This window comes from Lynx rufus, unplaced genomic scaffold, assembly GCF_022079265.1.
Source record: "Lynx rufus isolate CCGP_SWC_20201006 ecotype Redwood Valley unplaced genomic scaffold, mLynRuf1.p SCAF_2, whole genome shotgun sequence".
NCBI classification, from domain to species: domain Eukaryota; kingdom Metazoa; phylum Chordata; class Mammalia; order Carnivora; family Felidae; genus Lynx; species Lynx rufus.
The window spans coordinates 86,354,443-86,379,905 of record NW_025814834.1 but is presented as its reverse complement, the minus strand read 5'-3'; the positions used below and the strand labels follow the sequence as shown (position 1 = coordinate 86,379,905).

The window sequence follows — 25,463 nt, the reverse complement described above, 5'->3', positions numbered from 1 at the left end:
AATCTGAAACAAATAATACCCTGATCCAACACTAGACTTTTACTTATATTAAGATAAACTGCTTTGAATTGTGCTTTGAATGTGTGCCTAAAGCAAGACTTTGAATGCAGGAGTCACTTGCAATTGCACGCAGAGGAGGGAAAAGCCACCACTTGGGTTGCCACATCCATAGTCCCAGAGGTGCAAGTCTTTCTATTTTGCATATTTGGGGGGAGGGAAATAACCATCTAGTGTGACCACAGCCACTTCTTACTTTAAGATGAAAAAAAGTAAAATTTCACAGTTGTTTACAGACTCATCTCTTTCTTAACTTGATTCTTTATTACAATGAGAATAGCTACGTAAATTAATTTTCTCCCCCACACCATTACAGATAATTTACCTACAGAAGAGGAGCATTCAAGATCATCATTCTAAAGTTAATTGTAAAAAAAGAAAATTAATGATTTCCAATATGGGTTAGAAATATTTAAAATTTTAGTTTTACATTGCTTTTAATAGTACATATTTATATTAAATATATGTCTGACTTATCAAGTTCCTCCCCTGAGATTTAGCTGTATTATTAATGTCTTTTTTTCTTCCTCTTCCCACTTCCCCCTCCTTTTTATTAAAAAAAAAATGGAATCCAGCTTTCTCTAGAAGTTTGCTCTTCAGCCTCTCCTCTCCCATTCCCATGGAAGAAGGATCCCACTGCAAAGGAGTGATTCCAGGCAAGACCCCACTGCTGGAGCCCAGGTAGTCCTTGGAGGGTTACAGTCTCAGACACACAGTCACAGGCAAAAACCTCAGGTCAAAGGATCTCAGAGAAGGGCTAACAAATCACTTGTCTTTATTATGTATATTAGTGTCAGGTTACTTAGGATCTGACTTAAAAAAAAAAAAAGACTGAAGTATTTCCATTAAAAACACCTAATCATCTGATTACTGTGGGCTCAGTAATTGTTCAAGTGGCAGGAGGCAGCCCCAACACTTAGCACTGGGAGTTCCGACTTTCAAGTATTTGGTTTGGGGTAAAAAAGCAATCTTTCAGGTTCCCATTAAGGTGTATGTTGGGATGAGGGCAAGGGAAGGGTTTCTGCGAGGGGTGAGCGCGCGGGCAGGTTGCCCCCCGCCCCTGCCTGGCACGCCCCTGGCACTCCCCTCCTCATTTGACCGAGAGTTCCCACCGACGCACTGGCGGGGAGACGGGAGGAAGCCGAATATAAATTTGTTCCGAACACTCCCTGAGTCCGAAGGCCAGGTCGGGGACAATGGTGATCGTGGGATCAGCGGGATGCAGGAGGGCTGGGCGCAGGGAAAAGTCGAGAGAGGACTGGTGCTTTCGTCTCCTCACACAGCAAAACAAGTCCTGCAAATGAATCGTTCCTTCCCGATCTTTCTTCCCCATTAATAATCCATTTCGAGATTAGCGCAGACGAAGGGGATTAAAACAACAGATACATGTAAATATGAAATAATATTGCAATCGACACTGGAGGGAGGAAAAACAATTCTTTAGGGTTTCTTTGAGTAAAATAAACTGCCTCCCTCAGGATTCCCTCCACCCAGTCAGGGTAAGAAGATGCACTTTTGTTTTCCAATTTCCTTCAGCCAGGACCTGGTGACGGTCCCCCTCTTCACCTCACAGTCTGTCAATTTCCTCAACTTTCACAGCAGATTGCCACCCCCCCCCAACCCCCCAAGCCCCCAGCTCCGCTTGCCGGCCCAGAAGCCCAAAGAGATACAATGTTTCTGCCCTTGAACACACAGGCTGTAGAAGGAATTCGAATTTGGCCACAGCTAATGATTTTTTTTTTAAAGCAAATTCTGTTTATTTTGTACCATGTGGAGAAAATTTAAAAAAAGGAAACTATTCTCGTTTTGAAAACGGAATTGATCTTTCATCTAGAGGAATTATTTCAACCCTGGGTTGTTACGCAGGAGGTGGGCAACTTCTTTTAGAGTTGCAAGCAAAGGGTGATAAAGGAGACCCCTGGTTTGGGGTGTGTGTGGAGGGGGTGGGGGGGGCGGCAGGGGTCCAAGCCAAGCCAAACGGTTTTCTCACGTGCAAACTTGCAATCCAATCCATTCGGAGTTGAGCCTAGGATAGGAGGGGAAAATCTATTAAAAAAAAAAAAAATCAGGAGCATCTCTCAGAGAAACCCTTTTCAACAAAATCAAGGACCAGAGAACCTCAGACCGACCCTAACGTTCCTGCTGTGAGGCCCGCGGGCTATGGAATCACGCACGTCACCTGGCCCCAGCAGGGCGGCCAGCTGAGGGGGTTCTTTTTATTTTATTTTCCTTTATTTTTTGAAGTTAAGGCTGAATCTCGGCTTCAGTGCTTTTGCCAACGTCTCCACTGACAGGAACCAGCAAACTTCAGGACTCAAATGAGCGTCTTAATTTATTGATGCAAAACAGGTCTGATTGTCGCCCCCAATTCTCGGCGCGCTCGGTCCCCCACGCCCCCAGCTTCGGTCCCTCCATTTGATCTCAGGGTAAGGCCCAGCCGAACGGGCGGAGGAGCACGTGGGGGGGAGGGGAGGGTCGGTCCCCGCCCGCCCTCCCCCGGACCTGTCCCCGCCCGCGAACCCCGCGACCCCCGCCCCGCCGCCGGGTCAGCTGACCTGGGTCGCTAGCTAGCTTGCTCCCCGCCCGCCGCCCCGTTTCCGGTCCCCGGGGTCCGCGAGCTGCGCAAGGAGCGGGAGCGGCCGCAGCCGGGAGGTGATGCTGGGGGCTGATTACCATGAGAAAGGCTGTGCCTGGAAAAGCCTCCTCCACGCGACTGTCAATCTCTCTAAGGGGGGGGGGGGGGGCGGGGACGGAAAGGGGCCCTGTAGGAGTCACCAGAAAACTTGGAGTAAGTTGGATGCGACGCAGGCCCGAGGAGGTGGCTTTCGCCTCAACTTGGAAGGCTGTGGCGTTAAGGGCGCGGACGCCAGCAGCCTCGCCAGGGAATTAAAAACCCCAAACCCTTCCTTTCCTCCCTCCTTCTTGCCCTCCTGTCAGCCCTCCCAGCCCTTTATCCTTATTTTCTTGAAATTCTTTCCCAATTGCATTTCCTACGTTCTCTTTTCTTTTTATCTGATTATCTTCCTTTTGCCGTCTCTTGTTTTGTTTCTTAGCATCCCCTCCTCTCTCGCTCGGATTCTTTTGTGCCTCCTTTAAGGGTCCAGATTTATCATTTAGTTTTGAAAACACAGTGTTTAATATGTAATTAATCTACCAGCGGGAGGTCAGGGACGCCTTAACTAAAATAACTCCCTGGGTCATCAAGTTCACCAGGTGTCAGTGCTAAGTAAATCATAATCATAATCATAAATATAAATCAATAGCTTAGTAATCAAATGGTTTCTTATTCTGAATTGTATCAGCTCAAACTGACTTTTTAAAAGATATAACCTTCCTGGAAAAATTAATAAAATAGTTGACACAGGGAAATTATTGACAATTAAAACTGTGAAAATTTTTCATTTACAGTGATATTTTAGCAGTGCTTAATGGACTTTAGGAGTTATAATAGGTAATTTAAGGAAACTTAAACTGTGCTTTATCTTTTAATGTCTATTCACAAAGTGTAAAAAATTCCCAAGGCACTCTCCTCCCCACTCTCCTCTCTCCACTTCGGAGAGAAACATCATGTTTATTTTGTACTTGCTAAACACATTCACAACTTGAGTTGTTGGGTTGGTTTCTTGGCCAGGTTGACCCCTTCCCTGGCAAGTGAGTGAGCATGGGGCCGTGTAGGTCATGAATGTGGCTATGTTTTTTGTTTTCCTTATTTTTTTTTTTGCTTTTTGTTCATTTTGAGCACATTTGTTGTTCACTTATTAAAATTCAGAGTTTGCACTTGTTTACAATTTGTTTACTTTGTTGCATTTTAAAAACTTGTTAGAAGTCAATTGAACATGTATATTAAGCCCCTTTTTAGGCCAAGAAAAATGAAGATGCATTAGAAAGATGCCTTTTATGCTTCATAATTATTAATTGACATTTTATGATGAATAATTAATCATTTGAATAATTTTGGTATCTCTGATCTGAACACATATTTGCATATCTAATGCTTGATTTTAACTGTGTTTTTTTAAAAAGAATTCATTCTCTCAGGACAAAGAAACAAAGTAACATTTTAATGTAAAATTTCTCTTTAACATTTGTGTAAGTTCATTGAATTGTATTATTCTTTCTAGATATCCATAAAACTTAACAATTTGTAAACCACTTATGTAGCAATCACATACAAACATGTGACAAAACTACAATTAATTAGGAAAAACAATGCCCTATGTAAAATCAATTCGCTGTCCTCCCCAAATGCAGAGATGTGCACTAATTATGCACCATATTTTCATACTGGGATTTGATCATTGAACTTCTCGGTTGTCTATTTATACAGGTCAAAAGTGGATCATTGAGGCAGTTGACAAATAATTAAGACGTGGTACTTAAGGTAATTTTACATTTTTTTTTTTACTTATTAGTATGTGCACTGGTGTAAAGTTATTTCAAAATGATCACGCAAATATATCCCTGGAATCTGTATATCCCTGTGTCAGTTGAAGTTCAAAGTATCTATTTTGGATACTAACAGTGCAGATGATTACCTGTATGATTACAGGCAATTTTCTCTAAATTTGTCTCCTTATCAACAATGTGGGTACATTAATAGTGTTCATTCCTTAGGGCTTTTATTGAGAATTCAATGAAGTAATACATGAAACGTCATTATGGTGTAGCTTTATTGTTATGATGAAAAATTGAAAAAATAATGTGGAACATACAGATCAATTAAAGACAGTATAAATTAATTTTGACTACCAAAAACAACGATTTAACTTTTAGTATCATTCATAATTTTCCTATTGAGAGATGAGTACTATGTCATTAAAGTGAAGAAATAAAATGGAAAACATCATAAGATTTATGGCTGGTTTATGATTCTTTAGACCTGTTCAAAGGATGTGTAGCCACAGACGTGAGAATAAATACAGTATTTCTTTATTATGTTAGTTCAGCAGTTAATTTATTGTATTCAAGATGGTCATTATTTGGTTATAAATATCAGACTTCTTTTAATCCAAGTGTATAAACTTGAAGTTTCTCGTGTTCTTTAGTAACACGAGTAATACTGTCTTTGAGTGTAAGGGTTAAATGTGCAAAAGCTCAGAAGCGGTCTTGAGTAAGAATTGTGAGAAAAAAAAAAAAGGCAAACTTACAAATTTGGAGACCAGGAATTTGGCTGTCAGACCGTTATTTGCTGTCAGACCATTCATAATGAACTGAACATTCCCTTTTGGAATTGTAGTTATCCTGGGGTTTGTGCTAATTCCAAGTACCTATAGTGGGGGAGAAAATCAGTTTATTAAATGGAAAATGAAATTCCCTAGCCTCTTAAATATCCACCAGGCCAGATTTTCTTTTTGATGCAAAAGCTGAAAAATCAATGCAAATGCTAAGGGGAAAAAAAACTATTGCGATTTTTAATCCCAACACTGATGGCTTTTTGTTGTTGTTGTTTTCTCTGACTCCTCAAAACACTGAAAGTGTCCCTTAATTGTTTCCTGTCTCTAAGGACCCATTCCGTGCTCCTCATAGGTCAAAGCCACCAAAAGGGCCATTTGGACATCAGACTAGGGGCTCAGAGTGACCTGTACCTTTTACTTTTTCCCTTTTTGAAGGGAAATGGGACCAGCAATTGTTTGTACCTACAGATTGTCTGGTGACCTGGAAATAGCTTCACACTGCTTTGTGGTCTTCTTTAATAGTCCTTATTCTGTTAAGAGGTCAAAGTTATAAACTTTGTACTCTACTCAGTTCTAATGTACTATTCGGGGGTGATTTTTTTTCAGAGTTATTTCAGATACTTAAATGTAAAAACCTTCTTCTCAAAAATGATCTTCTTCATGATAATCACAACTATGAAATGGTAACAGCTAAGGAAAAAAACCCAAACCTGCTTCTCTATGCCTGGCAGTTTTAGATGTGACCTAGAGAGAATTGATGACTTTCTCTAGAATTTAAGTGTCTGGTTCTGTGTGGACCTTTGAATGTGTCAGGTCCACCTTCGTGGCCAAGGCCAGGCACATCTCACTCAGTATCATCTCACCTTTCGAGATATGCTTCTAAACCGCTTGTGCCCACCCACCCTGCGCCCTGCATTATGATCGACTTCCAATCTTCCTGGATGAGTGGGTTAGTCCTTGTGTTTCCACGTATGGCTTATTTTGCCTTTTGGACCTAATGCTTCGGCTCATTTTTCTAGTTACAACGTTGGCTCAAGTCAAACGCTCAGGTCAAATGCTTTCTCTAGCTTTGTTGTCTGTTGCTTCACAGTTCAGTTCGGTCTTCTCTCCAGGACCCCCACCTCAGGGAGAGCTCCCATACGTGGGTTCCTTCTGGCTCACCCTGACCCCAGTGTTGGGCCCAAGCACAGGACAAGTCAGTGATGAAGATCATGAATAGTTTTTATTTTCTGTACAATTTCTTTTGTCACTTGTTGAGTGCAAACTGAACATCAATGTATTTGACACTAGCTTCTTTATATTCTCCTCCATGATAGCATATTATAAAGGCAAATATACAAATGTTGAAATTAGATGAATTGGATTTGATTTCATGCATTTTGTGTACTAATTATATATTGAGAACAAGATATTAAACCCCTGTGAACCTCATTTTAAAAATGAGCAAAAGAGGGGCACCTGGCTGGCTTGGTCAGTAGAGCACGTAACTCTTGATCTCGGGGTTGTGAGTTCGAGCCTCACGTTGGGATAGAGATTAATTAAGAAAAATAAAAAGAGCAAAAGAACACTTAGATTTAAGCTAGTTGTGGTGAAAAAAAATAACCATATATGTAAAATGTCTGATTCAGGACAGGCATATCAGTACATAGGAAAATCTGGGACCTATCAATACATAGGAATTCCTGCGTAGCTCAGTCTGTTGAGTGACTTCTGATAGTGGCTCAGGTCACGATCTTGTGGTCGTGGGTTTGAGCCCCACATTGGGCTCTGTGCTGAGCTGCTGAATGCAGAGCCTGCTTGGGATTCTCTCTCTCCCTCTCTCTCTGACCCTCCCCCACATGTGCACACATACTCTCTCTCTCTCGAAATAAAACAAACATTTAAAAAATACATAGGAGTTTTTTCCCATGAATTACCTGAAAAACATGAAGTTAAGTTATAAAAAAGTAGAGTAGATGTAACATCTGTTTAATTATTATAATTATTTTATTGTTATTTAATTGTTTTAACTATTTTATGATTTACTAGGAATTACTTAACTGGTTCTTTCATTGTACAGAAATCAATGCTCACTGATAACAAAGTTAGAAAACTACCATGGAATTTCTCAATTTGTAGTGGGAAAGGTCAGGTGTTCATGATAATAAACATCATGATACTAGCCCCTGAGACTCCATTTTTCACATGGCCATTTGTCATTGTAAGGAAAAATATTTTCCCACCTCATTCTCTCCGTATGACCTGGCATGGGAGGAAGTAGTCTTGTAGCCAGCTTAGCATGGCCAGGAAGTATCAGAGATCCTATTTGTGCTAGGTAAAAAGAAGAGGCTCTTAACACCGTCCAAAGCTCTTCACTGACCCTCACCCAAACTTCAGAAGATTGAAGGGATTGCAGAGTGGGTAGAAGGGATGTAATAGCACTGAGAAATTTTCCTGCAATATCTTCTTCCCAACCCCCCCAGTCAAGTGCTGAAACATCTACCTAAAAAAATGAAAATAAAAGTAAGACTACGTATGTAGCACAGACATTGCTTCACTCTCCTGCCCGTAAATCTGAGAGTAGGGTTGTGTCAGCAGGCCCTGGCATGATCTACTGTGTACGTGACTTTTCTACCCCATGCCCTAGAAAGGAGGGCGTCAGGGGAGGACTGGGCCGTGGACACAGGGACGGAGCATATTGTTCTAGTGGTTCTACTACTGTGCAAACCAGGCTTCTTTCTCTCTCTCTGGAACTGACTTTGCCACACACACACACACACACACACACACGCACAATCTGTTCCTATTAGGTTTTTCCTTGGCCATTGTGGAACCTAAGTATGGCTCCTGTGGCAAAGGGGTATTTTTTCTGGGTTGAGGGAAGCTGGTATTTCTATTGTTCTTGGCACATGGCTAGTACCCTTCTAGACAAGAGGGACAGAACAAAACTGAATGTTCACAGAAAATTCTTGGCCTTTCAAAACAAGAAGGAAAAATTAAAACCTCATTCTTTTAAAGCTTAATTTATCTATCTCATAAGTATTTGGAATTTCAGTTTAGAGAAATCAGCATGATCCTGAGGTGTATTATTACCTACTATCATCCGGCATTTATATAGGATATTGAAAAGTTATTTACAATAGTTTGCCACGGTCATTAGGTAAAGATGATCTCTACTTCTACTAGGGAGGGTTCTTGCGTGCTTGAGGAGAATGTTCAGGATTGGGTGAAGTATGTTTTGCAATTTGAAATCACTTTGAACTTTGGATTTGGGGCAAAGTAATGTGTTTTATGATACTGAAGCAAAACCATCACTTGGAAAATTTTTTGAAGTTTATTTATTTTGAGAGAGAGTGAGGGAGCAGGGGAGAGGCAGAGAGAGAAAATCCCAAGCAGGCTCTGCACTATCAGCATAGAACCTGACATGGGGCTCGAACTCATAAACGGTGAGATAATGACCTGAGCTCAAATAAAAAATTGGCTGCTTACCCAACTGAGCCACCCAGGTACCCCATCACTTGGAAATTTTTAATCGTTGCTTCACTTAGGATCTTTAAATAGTAATTTATTTGACAAAGGAAGATGATCTACCCCTGATGTATCTTTCCCAATCCCCTAAGACAGTGCCTGTTATATAGTAAATATTTGTTGTCTTTTGTGGAATCTGCCATTCATTAAAAAGCCTTAAAGGGAAGTAAAGTGAGCTCCTGTTTCACACTTGTAACGGCTTGAGATGAGCACGAGGATAGATGAGGGTAGCAGGCAGGGACCATGGACACTTAGACTCACACACTTCCTTTTTATCAAGTTAGGCTGGCTTATTTCCCTTCCGCTGTATCAGCTTTACACGTGGCCTCAGATAAACGAAGGAGCATATGCAGAATTATGTGTATATATTTGTCTTTCCCTTTAAATGGCTCTGATGAGCCTTCTCGTGGTTGATTTTTAAGTAAATATATTAAAATTTAATAAGAGGTTTTCTCTGAAAAAGGAAAGAAATCATAAGGAGGAAATGGACCGGACTAGTACAAGTATGATTTGCTTATGCCGCCAAGTGTGAAGTTGCACTTGAGAATAAATGATCTCCTCACCTGCTAACACCACACAAGAGCTGAAGAAGGAAAACAAAGAAGGTGTAGGGTTGTGTTTTGTTTCTCCTTTAAGTAAACGAACAGGCTCCATCAGCACAGGGGCTAGATGATTTTCCTGCCAGGAGTTTCATTTTCACGTAGAACAGTAACTGGTTGCTCAAAAGTCCAGAGGTGAAAAGTATGAGCCCTATTTACAATGCTTTGCTTCTCCAGTACCCTTCCCTCTCTCTTCTTCCTTCCCCTTCAGGTCCTATTTCTCAGGGCCCTCACCTCCTCTTACCCTTGTTTTGGTGTTCTCTGCTGAGAGGAAAAACTATCTTTCAAAGTTAGCCTTGTCCACAGCCTTCAACAGGCTTAGCTTTTTAAATAATAAGCTATGATGCTAAGATTAGAAATTTCCACTATATTGCAGAAAACTGCCCAGAGGAAACAGAATGCTTACGTGAAATATTATAAGGAAGGCCAGTTCAATACTATTGCTGTCTGCCTTGTGCCTAGCATAGAGCTTGGTGGCTGAGAGGTTCTGAATAATGTCTGCCGAATGAATGAATGCTTGCATGCATGTATACTGTATAAAAAAAGCCAGACGTAAGACAACAGATGCCATTTGTGCCACATGGCAAATAGGAGTTAAAAGGTATTAACGTAGGCACAAAAATCACCTGTGGTCATAAACAGGAGTCTGGCATTATTTTTGAGTTTTGAGTATTTTATTTCCAAAATGAAATACTGAAATCATTTGCCAAGCAATAGAGATATAACAGTCCCTCAGTCACTCGCTTGCAAAGGAAATTTTCAATACAAATAAAGTCATACATATTTATACTAGGGTAATTCAAAATAACTTCCTCACATAAGCACTGCTACGTTCAAATAAAATCTTGCCAACACTTCTGAGTACATTGCTTTAAGAAAAAAAAAATGCTCCCTGTAGCGTCCGAACTATTTAAAAATCTTGCCAGCTTCTTCAACATACATCAGTTATCTCTCTTTAAATCACTGACAAGAATTTAAAAACTGCTTCATCAGAACAACTGTTACCCTTTCTCATACTCTAGTTAGAACCTGATCTTCTAAAAAAGACCATATTTACAGCTTCTTTTGAAATTTTGAAACCATTTGGCTGATATGTTTTTGCTACATTTTCTTTCCCTGATTTAATTACTGGGGACATTTGCATGAAAACAGGAGGACAGAGACATAAGATTTTTGTCTTATGAGTTCATCTGTTTCTGATGCTTATTCCCCACCTGAGATCAGTGTTTGTTTTATTATAATTGGGAATCCAGGAGCAAGATTAGAAACGAAGTTGTTGGAAATGAAATAAAGTTCAGAAATAGGGACATGGGAGGCTAAGAGATTGTGGATGGTATGATAATGAATTTTCTTCTAGGTTACTTATTTAAGAATAGTCCTCAAGTCAGTGACATATGGCGTGTTATTGAAAAGGTTAAAAAACCAAGGAGCTTAAGGAACTGGGTGTTTGTGCTTCCCTAAGAAAACCACACTCAGGCAGCCACTACTCTGTCATAGATGCTAAGAAGCATCGGAGAAAATAGTGAAGGAGGCGAACCCAGGTCATATAGGAAGTCTAGACATGGCCACCGGAAGTAAGGAAGGAGATAAAGCCGAATGGCCCACTAATTCTGACCACCTTGCAAATGCTTGTGATTTTTCGCAGGAGAATCGGAGAAGACTATCAGGAGGAATTCAGAACATCTTCACCTGGATTTTCATGGGTATGTAGAAATGTACATGGTCAGAGCTGAAGGGATAATCTAACTTTTGACTTTCTCCTATATTCTGCAGCTTATTGAAGGGCACAACTGTCCATCCCAAGTCTTCCAAGCCCGAATCCTGGGGTGACTTTTAACTCCTTTTTAAATTTTTTTTTAAAAGTTTATTTATTTTTGAGAAAGGGAGAGAGAGAATGCATGAGTGAGGGAGGGGGGAGAGAGAGAGAGAAGGAGGGAGAGAATCCCAAGCAGGCTCCATGCTGTCAGCAACAGGAGCCCTCTGTGGGCTTAGACCCACGAACTGTGACATTGTGATCTGAGCCGAAATCAAGAGCCAGACGCTTAACCCGCTAAGCCACCCAGGTGCCCCTTGACTCTTTTCTTAAAAAAAAAAAAAAAAAAAAAATCCATATTTAATGAGTCAGCAAATGCTAACGATCTTACCTCCACAAGTTCCTGACACGTGCTCACGTTTCCCAAATCCTCCACACTTTCATCTTACCCTATTTCAGGTACTCATCATCTCTTTCCTGGAACGCTGTGCCCACCTCCCGACTGGCTTTCCTGTTTCCAGTCTTTCCTCCCTCGTATCTATTCTCCATCACCGGTATGAGTCATTGATCTACAACAACATCTATCTGACTGTGTCACCACTGTCAGCAGTTCCCAATGACATGACTGTGGTATTCCTCAAACTCAGCGAACCTCAAAGATGGACCCCTGAGGGTGGGTGTTTAAATATTTATGAATATTGTTTTGAAATGATAACCTTTCAGTTTAAACTTTGTACCTCTTCCATAGTTTTGGATAAAATCGAGAATCCAAGAAACCGGGCCAGTTTAATCTTGCCTGTCCCCACGGTTTGAATACTGCAGCATTTCTTATGCCTATGCCATAAACCACAGGTTCTTTAGCCAAGCACATGAGGCTCTCTTGGGTGGAACATATTCTCTTCTTCATTTTCGTCTCCTGCCAATCTTCAAAGGGCACATTACCTTTTGTTCTATTGCTTGTATTTCTCCTTAAGCCATATTATTTCCAATGTTAGGGCCTTTGCACCTATGCTTTTTACTGGGAGTATTCTCTCCTTCCCTTCGTGTGGCTGACTTGAGTGTTCATTCTTTAACTCAGCTCACATGTCATCTCCTCCTGGAAGTCTGAGGCTGGCTCTTCTGTGTCCTCACAGCACTTAACACTCTGCACTGCTGTGTTGCCTTTATGTGTCTTCTTTCAACTAGAATAAGGCTTCTCTGAGGCCAGGGACACTGCCACTTTCATCTTTATACTCTCGTCTGGTCCGAATGTTCTAGCTCCCAGAATCGATTTATTGAAGGCCTAATTCCCAATGTGATGGTATGTGGAGGTGGGGCATTTGGGAAGTAATCAGGTTGAGATGAGGTCATGAGGGTGGGAGCCCAAGGTGAGATTAGTGCCCTTGTAAGAAAAAGGACACAGAGAGCTTGCTGTCCCCATGCACACAGCGAGAAGGTAGCTGTCTACAAGGTAGGAAGCCAGTTCTCACCAGGAAGTGAATACACTGGCACCTTGATCTTAGAATTCCCAGCTTTCAGAGCCATGAAGACTAAATGTCTATTGTTTATGCCACGCAGTCTATGGTATGCTGTATAGTAGTCTGAGCTAAGGCATACCCTCGACTCCTAGTAAGTATCTGGCACACGGTGGACACTTAAAAATACATTTTGAAGTGAACGTGAATGTCATGGTAGGAGCTGATTTTCACTGCTGAACAAAGAACACCAAGCACACGCATGTTCTGCAGATGATGCATTTAGCCACAGGAGCAACGCAGCTTCCCTGCACTTCATATTAACAGGGGGCCCCCCCAATCGGAAAGGTCTCATTGTAGTTTGCAATGACTTGTATTTAGATTAGACAAGCATTTGTGAAAGTATTCGAATAAAAATAACTTTCACATGTAAAACATTTTCAAATTTCAAAGCTTTTGCATATGTATTATCTTCACTTGATCCTTACAATAAACGTTCAAGGTTGGCAGATATTATTATGCCCCATTTGGAAAAGGAGGAAATTAAGATTTTGATGGAGTCAGATGAAATAAACCCATTTTGGAAGCCCCAAGTATGTTTTCAGATATGGAATCATCTTTGTGAAACTGGCCAAGGGCAAATTTTAGTACTCTTTTGTGACAGATGAGGAAACAGAGTGTTGAAGGGACTGGCTCAGAGTCATAGCAGAGTGCCATCAAAATGGAATTGAATTCTGCCCTGTGACTTAGATTAGTTCTGATACATACATGTATAAATATGTGTACACATTAGAAAGGGAGCCTTGGTTTTAGGAGAGCAACCTGAAGAGATTTTTTCTCTTCTCTTCCATAACTGGTTTGTCACTTGTCTTTAGTACATAAAGGCACCAAGTCATAAACAGTTGGTCAAGAGAGTGGTTTGGGAACAAAATTGGAAAATTATTTGGGTTTATTTGAGATGGGAGAGTAGGGGCAGCCGGGATCATATAGATACTGAACATTGAAAAATAATTTTTTCCTTTTGTCATGAAGTCACAAAATTATTAGTTTTAAGTAAAGATAAGGAGGCTATCTCAATATATTCTACCTATAGTTTTCTGGACTTTTTGCTGATGAATGTGAAGCCCAAGAAAAAGTATATTTATTATAGTTCTGTTGTTGAATGAAAATGCTACTTCCAGTAAGGGGCTGTCTTTTCCTTCTGTTTACTTAGAATTTTATAAAGCAAAGTTGGCAAATACTCTTTTGAAGGGAGAAAAACTTCACATGTTAAGATGGTAGATAAAAACATATTATTTGTGCTTCAATTCTCTCTTGAGAGGCCAGTAATACAAACTAAATTCTGTATATACTATGAAACAACAACTGAATGCAAAGATATTTATAATCTTCCTCCTACCTACCCCTAGACATTAGTTAAATGGTTTTTGAAAGTGTGCCCTTATGTGTAAATATGTTAAAGTTTAATTTTTCTTTTTAAGGTTTATTCATTTTTCAGAGACAGAGAGAGACAGAGCACGAGCAGGGGACGGGCAGAGAGAGAGGGAGACACAGAATCGAAATAGGCTCCAAGCTCCAGGCTCCGAGCTGTCTGCACAGAGCCCGACACAGGGCCAGAACTCACAGACTGCGAGATCATGACCTGAGCCAAAGTCGGATGCTTAACTGACTGAGCCACCCAGGCACCCCAATATGTTAAAGTTTAAATGTGTTTACTAATGCATCAGGATTATTGGCCAATTAATAAATTCAAATATGTGATGGGGCACTTCATGTCCTAAACAAATGAACTGCTTGACAATTATACACGTGTATCACATATTTATTCATTCAGCAAATGCTTACCAATTCCCTACTATGTGTTGGACTCCATGCCGAGAATAAGGATACAGACCTAATCGTTGCAGGCTGGCAGGGAAGACAGATTGTGCGTGATGAATGCTATTGGGAATATAGACAGCAGGCCATCCAGCCAAATGATAGCTACAAAATAAAGTGAAGGGAAGAGTAGATCTTCCTAATGCACAAAAGGTCAGGTCTTTGAAATCCATTAACCACCACTGAAATTAGTTTAAATCACCTGTGACATGTTATAACCCTTCCAGGCTGGGCTAAAGGCATGTTGGGACCTCAGAGCTGGCTCGGAGGGAGTGAGGAGAAAGTCTAATGTCAGAACTTCAGGGAGGGAGGCCAATGTTTCAACGACAGTAGCTGGAGGGCTTTGATGCACAAAGTCCATGAGAGGCTGACCTCAACATCCAGGGCTCTTTCAGGAGCTCAGTGGCTCTTCTTGCCAAGTGTGAGGCAGTACCTCTTACTTTCTGAGGGGTTCTGTTTCAGTGGAAGTAGGACTCCAATCAGCTACTGGGTCTCATGGATAGGCTCTGGTGACTGACAGGAGGCTACTGGTAAGGGCTAGACAGATTATTGGGGGAGGAGCCTCAAACTGGGGTTCAGGCCAGGGCACTTGTTCCAGGAGAGAACCAAATGATGGAATGGGCACCAAAGCAGATACAGTGAATAATCAGAAGGGATTGGGTACTGGGGAGCTGCTCCTTATGAGGCTCTAGGGTGTCTTGTCCTCCTTAGGTGTCAGGCTCAGTCTCTCTTTCCTCAGTGCCCTCGTCCTGCCACCACAGCTGCTCTCTCTCTCTTTCTCTCTCTCTCTCACCTGTTGGTTTGTATTCCAATACTATCTGTGATGCCCAAATATTGAGTAGAGCTTCTGCGTACACCAAGAGCAATTAATAGCTTCTGAGTGTGGATTTGGCTTTTGTGGAGACAATATTATTTCAGTGTCAGTTCATTAGAACACAGGTGGTGCCTGGGTTTTCACTGCGAAGGGTATGATGCTTGAAATTTAAACAAATATAAACAAACAATTCAGTATTTTGATTCATTTATTATTAACTGTAATGGCTATAATTTTTTTAGCCTAAAACAACAAAAAAAAAAAGGATAGCAAAACTATAAAGAAGTCTTTAATTAGTAAATTGTATGAATTTTGTTTCCTTAGGTATCTTTACCCTTAAAAAAAATTTTTTTTAATGTTTAATGAGAGAGAGGGGTGTGAGTGGGGGAAGGGCAGAGAGCGAGGAGGGAGAGAATCCCAAGCAGGCTCCACTCTGTCAGTGCAGAGCCCAATGTGGGGCTCCAACTCACCAAACCGCAAGATCATGACCTGAGTTGAAACTGAGAGTCCCAAGAGTAGGTCCTTTAAATGACTGAGCCACCCAGACACCCCCCAGGCATCTTTACTCTTAACTTGTGAGAATGAAATAGTACATATGCTTATCTAGTTACCATGTAGGATTAAGTCTTTAGAAATGGACCCAATAGATTTAAGTTTATCATTTGTTTATGTTTTTGCTCAACTTTATTTTTTTAAAACTCACTTTAGAGATGGGACTTTATTTTCTGTTTAAATGTAAGTTCATCTTATATCCATGTTTCCAGGTATGCATGTATATGTGTGTGTGTGTGTATTTACTTATATATGCGTATTTATATATGTATTTATATGTGTGTGTGTGTGTGTGTGTATATATATATTGAGAGGCCACACATATTTAAAGGTGGATCTACACAGCACATGCTTTAACTCAACCACTTACCACTTGGGCAAGTGATTTTAGTCAAGTCCCTTACCTTCATTGGATCTCAGTTTCTATGTGTAAAAACATAAGATAATAGCACCAACCTAAGGGGACCATGATTTAGAGCAAATGACACAGTGGGGATCCAAGTGTGTGTTAATTATAAAGTGCTAAAGCAGGTGCTTGGTATTTATATTCAGATGCAGGTTATGCCCACATCATTTATATTAAAATATGAATGTGTTCAAAAGCTCAACCACTTCCTGAGGCAAGAAATGTGAAATGGCAATGACTAAAAGGGTCAGTGAAACTCTTGGCTTCTAACCAATCCTGTACAAAATCTTTCCTAACCACATATTTTAAAAGATGAGGAAAGATAAAGGAATGAGAACTGCCCTTTTTCTCTAACCCTTAAAATATTTTTTTCTTCCCAAGAAACTGAGCTATAGAAGCTTGAGGCCTAACTCCAAACTGAAGGTGGTGATCATGCAAAGGACTGCTTAGAATGTTGTATTTATGAAAGTGAGGTGCCATGAATATGTACTCGTATCAGACAGAGGTGGACATGATCAGAACAAGCTTGTTCACAGAGCCCTTCTCTCTCCTTGGCCATGAGTCACAAAAATCTGACATCTGGATGTGAAATGCTTCCTTGAACAAAAGTTGAAATGTGTGTGTGTGTGTGTGTGTGTGTGTGTGTGTTCAATACGTAAAGGAAGAATGAAATTGAGACACAAACCCTTTCATTGACTCGAGTTTAGGACCAGATTTTAATAACACAGCTGTCCAGATGTGAGACACTAATGAGAACATAAGGAATTCCTGGATAGAAAAGGGATGGTTGGCCCAATGGCCTGTCTCCTTCAAGTTTATTGCAACACACCTCTCTGTGTTGTCAGCATATCTTCCAACCCCCTTGCCTACATAAACATGTCCAGCTGTCTCTTAAACTCATTTTTACTTTATGTTTCACTCAATGGACTTATTTGGTAATTTGCAGTGTTTTCCATATGCTGGTAGATCTTTGGATGAAGTGGTCCTACATTATCCCTACTTCTTAATTAATTACATGAAATATTTCAGTAACGAAATATAGCAGATACCATTGGAAATTTGGAAGAAATCAAATATACCTACAATGAATTTAGAAAGAAACAAATATAATTTTGCTACTCTGTGTTTTCATTTTTCTTAAAGATGTGAAGATGTAAGTGGAGAGTGACAAAGGTGGGTAAATATAAAAACTTTCTTTCACTGTATTAGTTTCGTTAACAAATTTCTAGGCAAGAAGAAAATGCTAAGCTCAGCTGATAAAATAAAGAAAAGGATTTGATGTTTTATTTTGATTGGGGTAAAGCCATATTCCAGATAATATTTTACTTCCTTAATTATATTAATATTTCAGGCTAACATAAATTTCAGCTGAATTATTCAAAAAGTAAAATCAGTTCTCTGATTCAGTATAGAAACAATTTTACATTAAAACCCTTTTCTCAAAATTTTCCAATTTCCTGAGGACCAGTGGGCTTGGGGTAAATTCTTAGGTTGACCATGGGTCCTTCTGATTGGAAAATACACCTGAAAATTTCCTTTAAGGTTTGATGGGAGCTCACAGAAGTAGAAATAACAAAAGGATGCTGAGGGAAATTAATGAATAATTAGTATATCATTTAGCTGAATATTTCGCATTCTCATTTTTAAATGGCATGATTTTAAAATTATTTCAATACATGTGTGTTGATTCGATGTGTGTGTAACATCAAATATTATGATTAAGTGCCAGTTGTAGTCTTTTATTGACAAATACTTGGGGTGACCAACTTGTCCAGACTCACCCTGGCATTTCCTAGTTTTAGCCTAAAAGTCCCACTTGCTGTGAAATCCTACAGCTTCTGGCAAACAGGTACTTCACAAACACATATGGGGGAAAACATCTGCCACTAAGATTTGCTTGGCTTTGGTCTGTATACTCTTCAGACTCTGGGAACCCAAAAAGCAAAATGTTACGTCAGCATTAAGGATTTTACTCTCTTGTTATAACAGCCTGTGTTAGGGTGTCAGAGCCTTGGTGACTAGGACGAAAGACGATCCATGTGATTTTTTTTTCTTTTAAGCTGTTTCTAAGCTCAGATGCATGATGTTTTCTTTAAGAAAAGAGAGCTGAAAGCTAGAAAATGTTTAAAAATCAAACCTATTTTCTTCCAAACTTTTCACCCCCAACTTCCTTGCTCTCTGGACACACTGTAACATACATCCTAAATCTAGCACCTTGAACAACCTCCAAAATCTCTGAAGCATAGCAATATCCTATTGTCCAAATTATGGTAAGAAAAAAAATTATCTACATTGAGTGGTTTTAATCTGACTTATGTGCCTCACAGCTAAAAGGATTCTGTAAGTATTTTGCTACTTTTAAATTTGTGGACAGTGACTTCTGAACTTTCTCAAGGAGGAGGTCCAACAAAAGAGCATGCCCGAATCTACTTCTTAATGATTTTTAGCTTCAATGAAACCGTTTACAGGATTCCTCTGCCTAACAACTGCTCTGCCAAGCATTGTATAAAATAGCATTCTGCATGGTTAGATGATCCCATGGAAGGTGACCAAAAGATTTTAAATAGAGAGGAATGTAACCAGCCACTCATCTGAATTTGTACATTTTTCATGTGTGTGCTGTGTCTCTGTGGAAGCGCCTTGTTCAGTGCTCGTGCGTGTGTGTGCATGCGTGTGTAAACACGTAGCATTTAGCTACAGAACAGAATGTGTCACAAATTTCTTTCCTGGTCACCATGCTGCATGACTGATCCATTTCATGTGATGTGTTTAGTATGGTTCATTGCCCACTGGTCTTATTATTTAACAATTTGCATTAAATTGAATTTTCTATTTACAGGTGTAAATGGAAATTTTGGCTTCTGAGAATTTATTATTTGCTGGCCAGAATGTTCTTGGTTGAATTAGCTCTGCCAATACTGGATTGCAGATACCTGGAATAAAGTTTGGGATATTTAATTAGAATATCATCATAAAAGAACTTGTTATTTTTATGGCTAAGCTTGAGCTACCGAGGCCAGATCAGTATCATTAGTCTAGGAGACATTTACCATCATTCTCTAGAGGTTTTTAAAAAACCACGTGTATTTCTTGATGGATCAGGGGGAGTTAAATTAGTGATAATGTGTATAAATTACTCAAAAGTTCAAAAAGCTTGAAACCTTTATCATCTGATATAACATTTTGTTGATAACTGGACATTTCTCACTTTAAACTCTTGGCTTCCCACAGATTCAAGGAGCTAATACTTATTGACTGCATACTGTTTGGCAGACTCTGACTCCATGCTTTACCTATCTTGTTTCATTAAACCCTGAAAGCATCTTGTGAGGTGAGCATTATGTTTATTACCATTTTACAGGAAACGGATGCTTAAGAAAGATCACAAGCTTGCCTGCACACATGCCCAGTGAATGGCAGGGTCACTCTGAAGCCTGCTTTCCAGGCCTCTGATGGGGGCAACTCTTCCATATCCATAGTGATCGCATGTCTCCTTGTTCTCTGGCCCCCTTTCCCATGTCCTGGCTGCCACTTGTCCTCTCAGTGCTGCAGAAGACACTAGCTCCATTCTCTGTCTTGGGCTTTGGACGAGTGGTTCCATTCTTACCCTCTGTGCCTGCCATACTCTTAGTTTTGTGAAGTTTTTGTTTTCAGCTCTAGCGTTGGAATGGTCACCAACGTCACTATCTCTACTGGATCTAGCAGAAGTCTGGCCAAACTCCTAGGACATTGTGTGTATGTGTGTGTGTTTTCATATTTTTATTTTTAGTTTCCTTCTCTTTCTTTTTAAAAACAGATTGAGATATAATACACATACCTTATAATTGATCCATTTAAGCCTACAATTCAGCAGTTTTAGTATAGTCACAGATACATACAACCATCACCAGCGTCCGTTTTAGAATATTTTTGTCTCCAGAAAGAGAAACACTATACCCTTTAGGTCTTACTCCCTCCCTTGATTTCTCCATCTCCCTCAGCCCTAATCGACCACTAATCTACTTTCTGTCTCTGGGGATTTGCCTATTCCGGACATTTTATGTAAATGGAATCACATAATACATGGTCTTAGGTAACTGGCTTCTTTCGCTTAACATAATGTTTCAAAGATCCTACATACTGTAACATGTATCAATGCTTCATTCCTTACTCTGACTGAATAGTACTCCATTGTGTATATCACCTTGTATTTTTCCGCTTGGGTTGTTTCCACGCTTTGGTAATTGTGAATAGTGCTGCTGTGAACTTTCATGTACCAGTGTCTGTTTGAAAATCTCCTTTCAATTCTTTGGGGGTATATACCTAGGGATGAAATTGCTGGGTCTCGAGTCTATGTTGCACTGTAAAAATTATTTTATTTTATTTTAATTTTTTTAAGTGTACTTATTGATTTTGAGAGAGAGTGAGAGGGGGAGGGGCATGTAGAGAGAGAGGGAGAGAGAGAACCCCAAGCAGACTCCACACTGTCAGCGCGGAGCCTGATGTGGGGCTTGGACCCACAAACCGCAAGATCACTACCTGAGCCAAAACCAAGAGTTGGATGCTTAACTGACTGAACCACCTGGGTACCCCTGTTTTTTTTTTTTTTTTAATTTGAGAGAGAGAGAGAGAGAGAGAGAGAGAGAGAGAGAGAACATGAGTGGGGGAGAGGAGCTGAGAGAAAGAATACCAAGCAGGCTCCCCAAGGAGCCTGATGCAAGGCTCAATTCCATGACCCTGGGACCACAACCCAAGCTGAAATCAAGAGTCCGATGCTCAACTGACTGAGCTACCCAGACGCCCCTGTGTTACACTTTTTGAGGAACCACTAAACTGTTTGCCACAGCAGCTGTGGAATTTTATATTCCTGTGAGCAATGTATAATGGTTCCAATTTCTCCACAAACTTGCTATTTTATGTTGTTTTTCTTGTTTTTGTCAGTGGTGGTGTTGGGTTTTTTTTGTTTGTTTGTTTGTTTGTTTTTGTTTTTTTGATTGTAGCCATTCTAGTGGGTGTTAAGTGGCCTAATATTTAAGATCTTTTAGAGACTTTTCAAGAAAGCTTTATTCTTTTGTGTTCTCAAGATTGGTTTATAACTCCCTTAAATTATTTGTCATCATATCCTATAATCTCTCTCTTTCTTTCTCTGCCTCTTTATCCATTTCTTGAAACCAGAATGGACAGTCTTGTTCCTTTTGTATTTTTCCTGGGCGCAGAACATGCTTGTGCTGGAGTGAATAAAGGCATGGGGTGACTTGTGAGGACAAGGAGTGCTGGGAATCAGCATTTCTGTGTAATCCCTTCCATTGTGCCAGACACTGTTGTAGCACCAACATGTCTTATCTTATTCAATTTTCACAAGAATAGTAAGAACACGGTGTTAATTTCGCAGAAGAAGAAACAGACCAGAGACAATCTCTTGTCACCCACCTGAGCAGAGCTTGACTTCAGACCCAACCCTCTGTTAATTTCATGACAATGTGCCACAAGAGAAAAAAAAAAAAAAAAGACATGAGAAGGACCATTACTACTCTTATTCTTGTTACTGGGACTACCTCCACGTATTGGATGCCTCCTGGTGCCATACACCATGACAGCTAAATTTTGGATACCATCAAATCTAATCACTTTAAGAATCTAGTGATTCAGATGTTATTATTATTTCAGAGAATGAAACAGTCACTGAGAAGTTAAGTAACTGCCCAAGAACAAACAGCAAGTAAACCATGAGCTCAAAACTGGGTTGGCTTCATTGCAAAGTGTGGGTACTTCTGTCAATGTAGGAAAACACATTTAAGATCTGGAAGTTTCACCTGGAAACCTGAGAGTTGTGAGATAAGTCAGGAAATCAGGCAACCAGACTGCTCAATAATTTTTCCAGATAATTTTTCCAAGTACTTTTGTTTTCTTATTTGCTTCCAGTCATGATTTTGGTGGTGTAGATATTCCACTAAATCTACGTATTATGAAAAAGTACTCCGTGATCCTAAAAAAGAATGTTCTGCTTATTGGCTTATTCCCCATTATGTTTTAAACCATCTTACCTATATAATACATGTAAAATATACTACATCTGATCAAACCATTTTTTTTTTTGGATTATAGTAGTAATTTGGCTACTCTTGCTTTTAACAATTTGAGCATTCATTCAATATTTATTCCACATAGCCATTTTTTCTTTTACTGTGTAAATCCTACCTGGAGATCTATGAAATACTGCTAAGAGTCTATGGTAAATATAAATAAGGAATATTATAACTAGCATAGAAGATTTTAAAACTATACTCTGATTTTATACTAATTTGTAGTCTCTGATTTAAGAGGATCTATCCTAGATCACTACTAAGCTATTAAATGTCGGGAAACCTCTGCATGGCAGTATTTTGGGGCCAGGTGTAAGTGGAAAAGAAGAAGCCTCAGATGACTTTAAATAATTTTAATCAATATGTTTTCCTATTCCCGGTATCCTATTTTGATGTTTCACTCATTCTTCTTGTACCATGCTCTTCATTGCTCTTCATGCCTTTGTCAAGGATTTTTTTTTTTTTTTAAACAGAGACCTAGGTTACCATTTGGCATATGTCTCCCTTGTCAGTGACATCTTGAAAATTAAAAAAAAATAATACCTCCCTCACATGCATCCATTCAGGTTGGCTGCCTGTAACCGACTGCACCATGCTTCAAAATGTGTCACCTTATTAAATTCTGCAAATTGTTCTGAACATTGTCTCTATAAATGTTTTGGAAGGGCTTTACTGTCAGGTCAGCTTTCTAAGGGCTAGAAATATGTCAAACCTGGCAGCCTTACCTTTATTTAAGAGCCAAAATACAAATAAGTAGATTACAAAGCAATCAATCAATACGGCATTGCAGGATGTTATGGTTGGCATTGACCTCGGAGTTCGGCACCCTCATTTTACAGATGAATAAACTCATCCATAAGCTCTGCAGGAGATGGGGTTCGGCCTTGATTCAGTTACAACTAGCTAACCTTGGACATGCTGCTGTGCCTCAGTTTCCTCATGTGACAGGGAGGAGCTTTCCTTTTGTTAGGTAATCCCTCAGGCATTTTCCTACTTCCAGTTTCTGTGTGTCATGACAAAATGGATTGTATTGATGCATTTCTAGTCCTTAAAAAAGTTTCTTAACTCACACAGAATAACTCTTCTAATCTTTTACGGGGCCTCCTTATATATTCTCTAAAAGTTGGACACATGAGCAATTTATAGTTATTGGGAAAATCGTAACTTTTATTCACTGTCAAAAGAATAAACAGACGAAGATCTTTTCCCTGTTCTGAGCATTTCTTCACTTTTTTCCCTCCCTGGTTTGTTGTTGTAGGGTTGCTTGGGGATATTAGGTTACTGACCTTTGTTTTTCTTTCTACAAGAAGCTTTCACTAAAGTATTTTTGGGGGGGGTGTCGTATAAGAAACAATGACTCTCACATGCAAGTAATTAAATGGATGTAAGGCAAGAAAAAAAGTGGCACAAATTTGAATTGATGAATTTTCTTTCTGGAAACTCGTGGAGCCTAGTCTGAAAGCTGTGTGCAAGCATGCACGGGCTTTCTGAGAATATTTCCTCTCTTCTGATACACTGAAGTCTCTGGGTGAGTTTAGTTCCCCTGCAAGGGCTGGGCAGGCAAGTTTGGCAAACAATCTAATCTGATATGATGCATGCTTTTCTACTCAACTGTAAAAATCTATTTCATTCAGATATCACCTGCTATTCTTATGGCAAGTCTTTGGAATAGAGATCCTAAATGTGTCAAAAATATGTAATGCATTTATGATAGAAATAAATAGAGACGAGGGTGACTTCAGCTTCCTTTCACATGTGCTGGCCAGCACTTGCAGAATTCAAAGTAGGTTATGTTAGCCTTCCCACTTTCAATGCCTTTATGGATGTGGTGTTTATATACCCTAGATTTTCCAGGGCAGCCCTGGGTTGTAAATATTCTGTCCTGTTGTTCCCACAAGTACAATCATACTTGTCAAGCCATGTGTCATGAGTTTCGGTTTGGAAAATACGGGCGCTGTATGTCCATCAGAGCCTGTTGCTCTGGCCTGATGCCTGATGCTGCTGCTCCACTGTGCCCTACCCCTAGCCCACTTCCCATACTCGTCAAAGGCTTGTTTCAGTTTTAGTCCACTTGCTCTCTCTGCCTCGTGTCTAGGGGACAATGTGAACAGTAAACTGATCTGTGCTAATGGGCAAGCTGGGGAAAATCAGCAGGAGAGGATCCGCCTGGATCCTCACATCCCAGAATGTTCTGTCTCCATCCAGGTAGCTTAAGGGGCACTTTGGAAATTGTGCCTTGACTTCATTTATCTCTAAGACAAAGTTGTTCTGCGGGTGGTTGGTGGGGACAGATTACTTTTTTTTTTAAATGTTTATTTATTTTGAGAAAGAGAGAGAGCATGAACAGGGGAGGGGCAGAGAGAGAGAGAGAGAGAGGGAGAGAGAGAGAGAATCCCAAGCAGGCTCCAAGCTCAATGGGGAGCCCAATTGAGAGCCCTAGGTGGGGCTCCATCTCACAACCACGAGGAGATCATGACCTGAGCCGAAATCAAGTGTTGGACACTTAACCAACTGAGCCACCCAGGTGCCCTGGCAGGGACAGATTTCTTAAAGGAGGCAAGAGCTCCCATGTTTCACTGCAAAGATGGCTTCCACCCTGTCAATATCTTTGGCTGGCTTTGCATACGTGTCCCAGATACGATTAAATCTCTGTAACAGTAGGAGAGGAATAAAAGGCCAGTGTGCCAACTTTACTTTTCTGCCCACAATAATTTCTTCTGGTATGTGTACACTGCTCAAATGCTCTTTTTACAAAGTTGGAAAGCAAAATTGTTTTATGACAATATTTGCTGAGACAGCAAGATAAATCTATGCCTCTCCATTGTTAAATCCCTGACCCTCATCGAACCCTGACTTAAAAAAAAATATTCTTTAATGAGGAGGCTCAGTTTAACATTTGTATAAAGATGTTTAGGATTATTTGAAACATTTTGTAGATTTCAAGTTCATTGCCTGCCATTTTCCTTTTAACCTAACCTTGTTATTTCTGTTTATTTTATGTGATTTTATTATGTAAACATATAAAGATTTCTACTAACTGTCCAAACAGCTTGCTTTTAAAATCTCTGCTTAACCACTTTTATTTGTATCACATTTTTTTTCTTGTCTTGGTTTAGTACTTAACTGTGATAAATTTCAAATGAATCTCCTTTAACTCTTTAAAAAATAACTTCTCATTCCTCTGTGTTAAGCAGTTTACCTTTTAGA

General features: G+C 39.9%; 1 long non-coding RNA gene across 1 annotated transcript; it reads left to right on the top strand.

Moving 5' to 3' along the window:
- Positions 1 to 454: 454 nt before the first annotated feature.
- On the top strand, positions 455 to 12,183 carry LOC124515698 (uncharacterized). Its single transcript, XR_006962864.1, has 3 exons — positions 455 to 738; positions 4,385 to 4,438; positions 10,983 to 12,183. It is a non-coding gene; the product is annotated as an uncharacterized LOC124515698 (long non-coding RNA).
- The last annotated feature ends 13,280 nt before the right edge of the window (positions 12,184 to 25,463 follow it).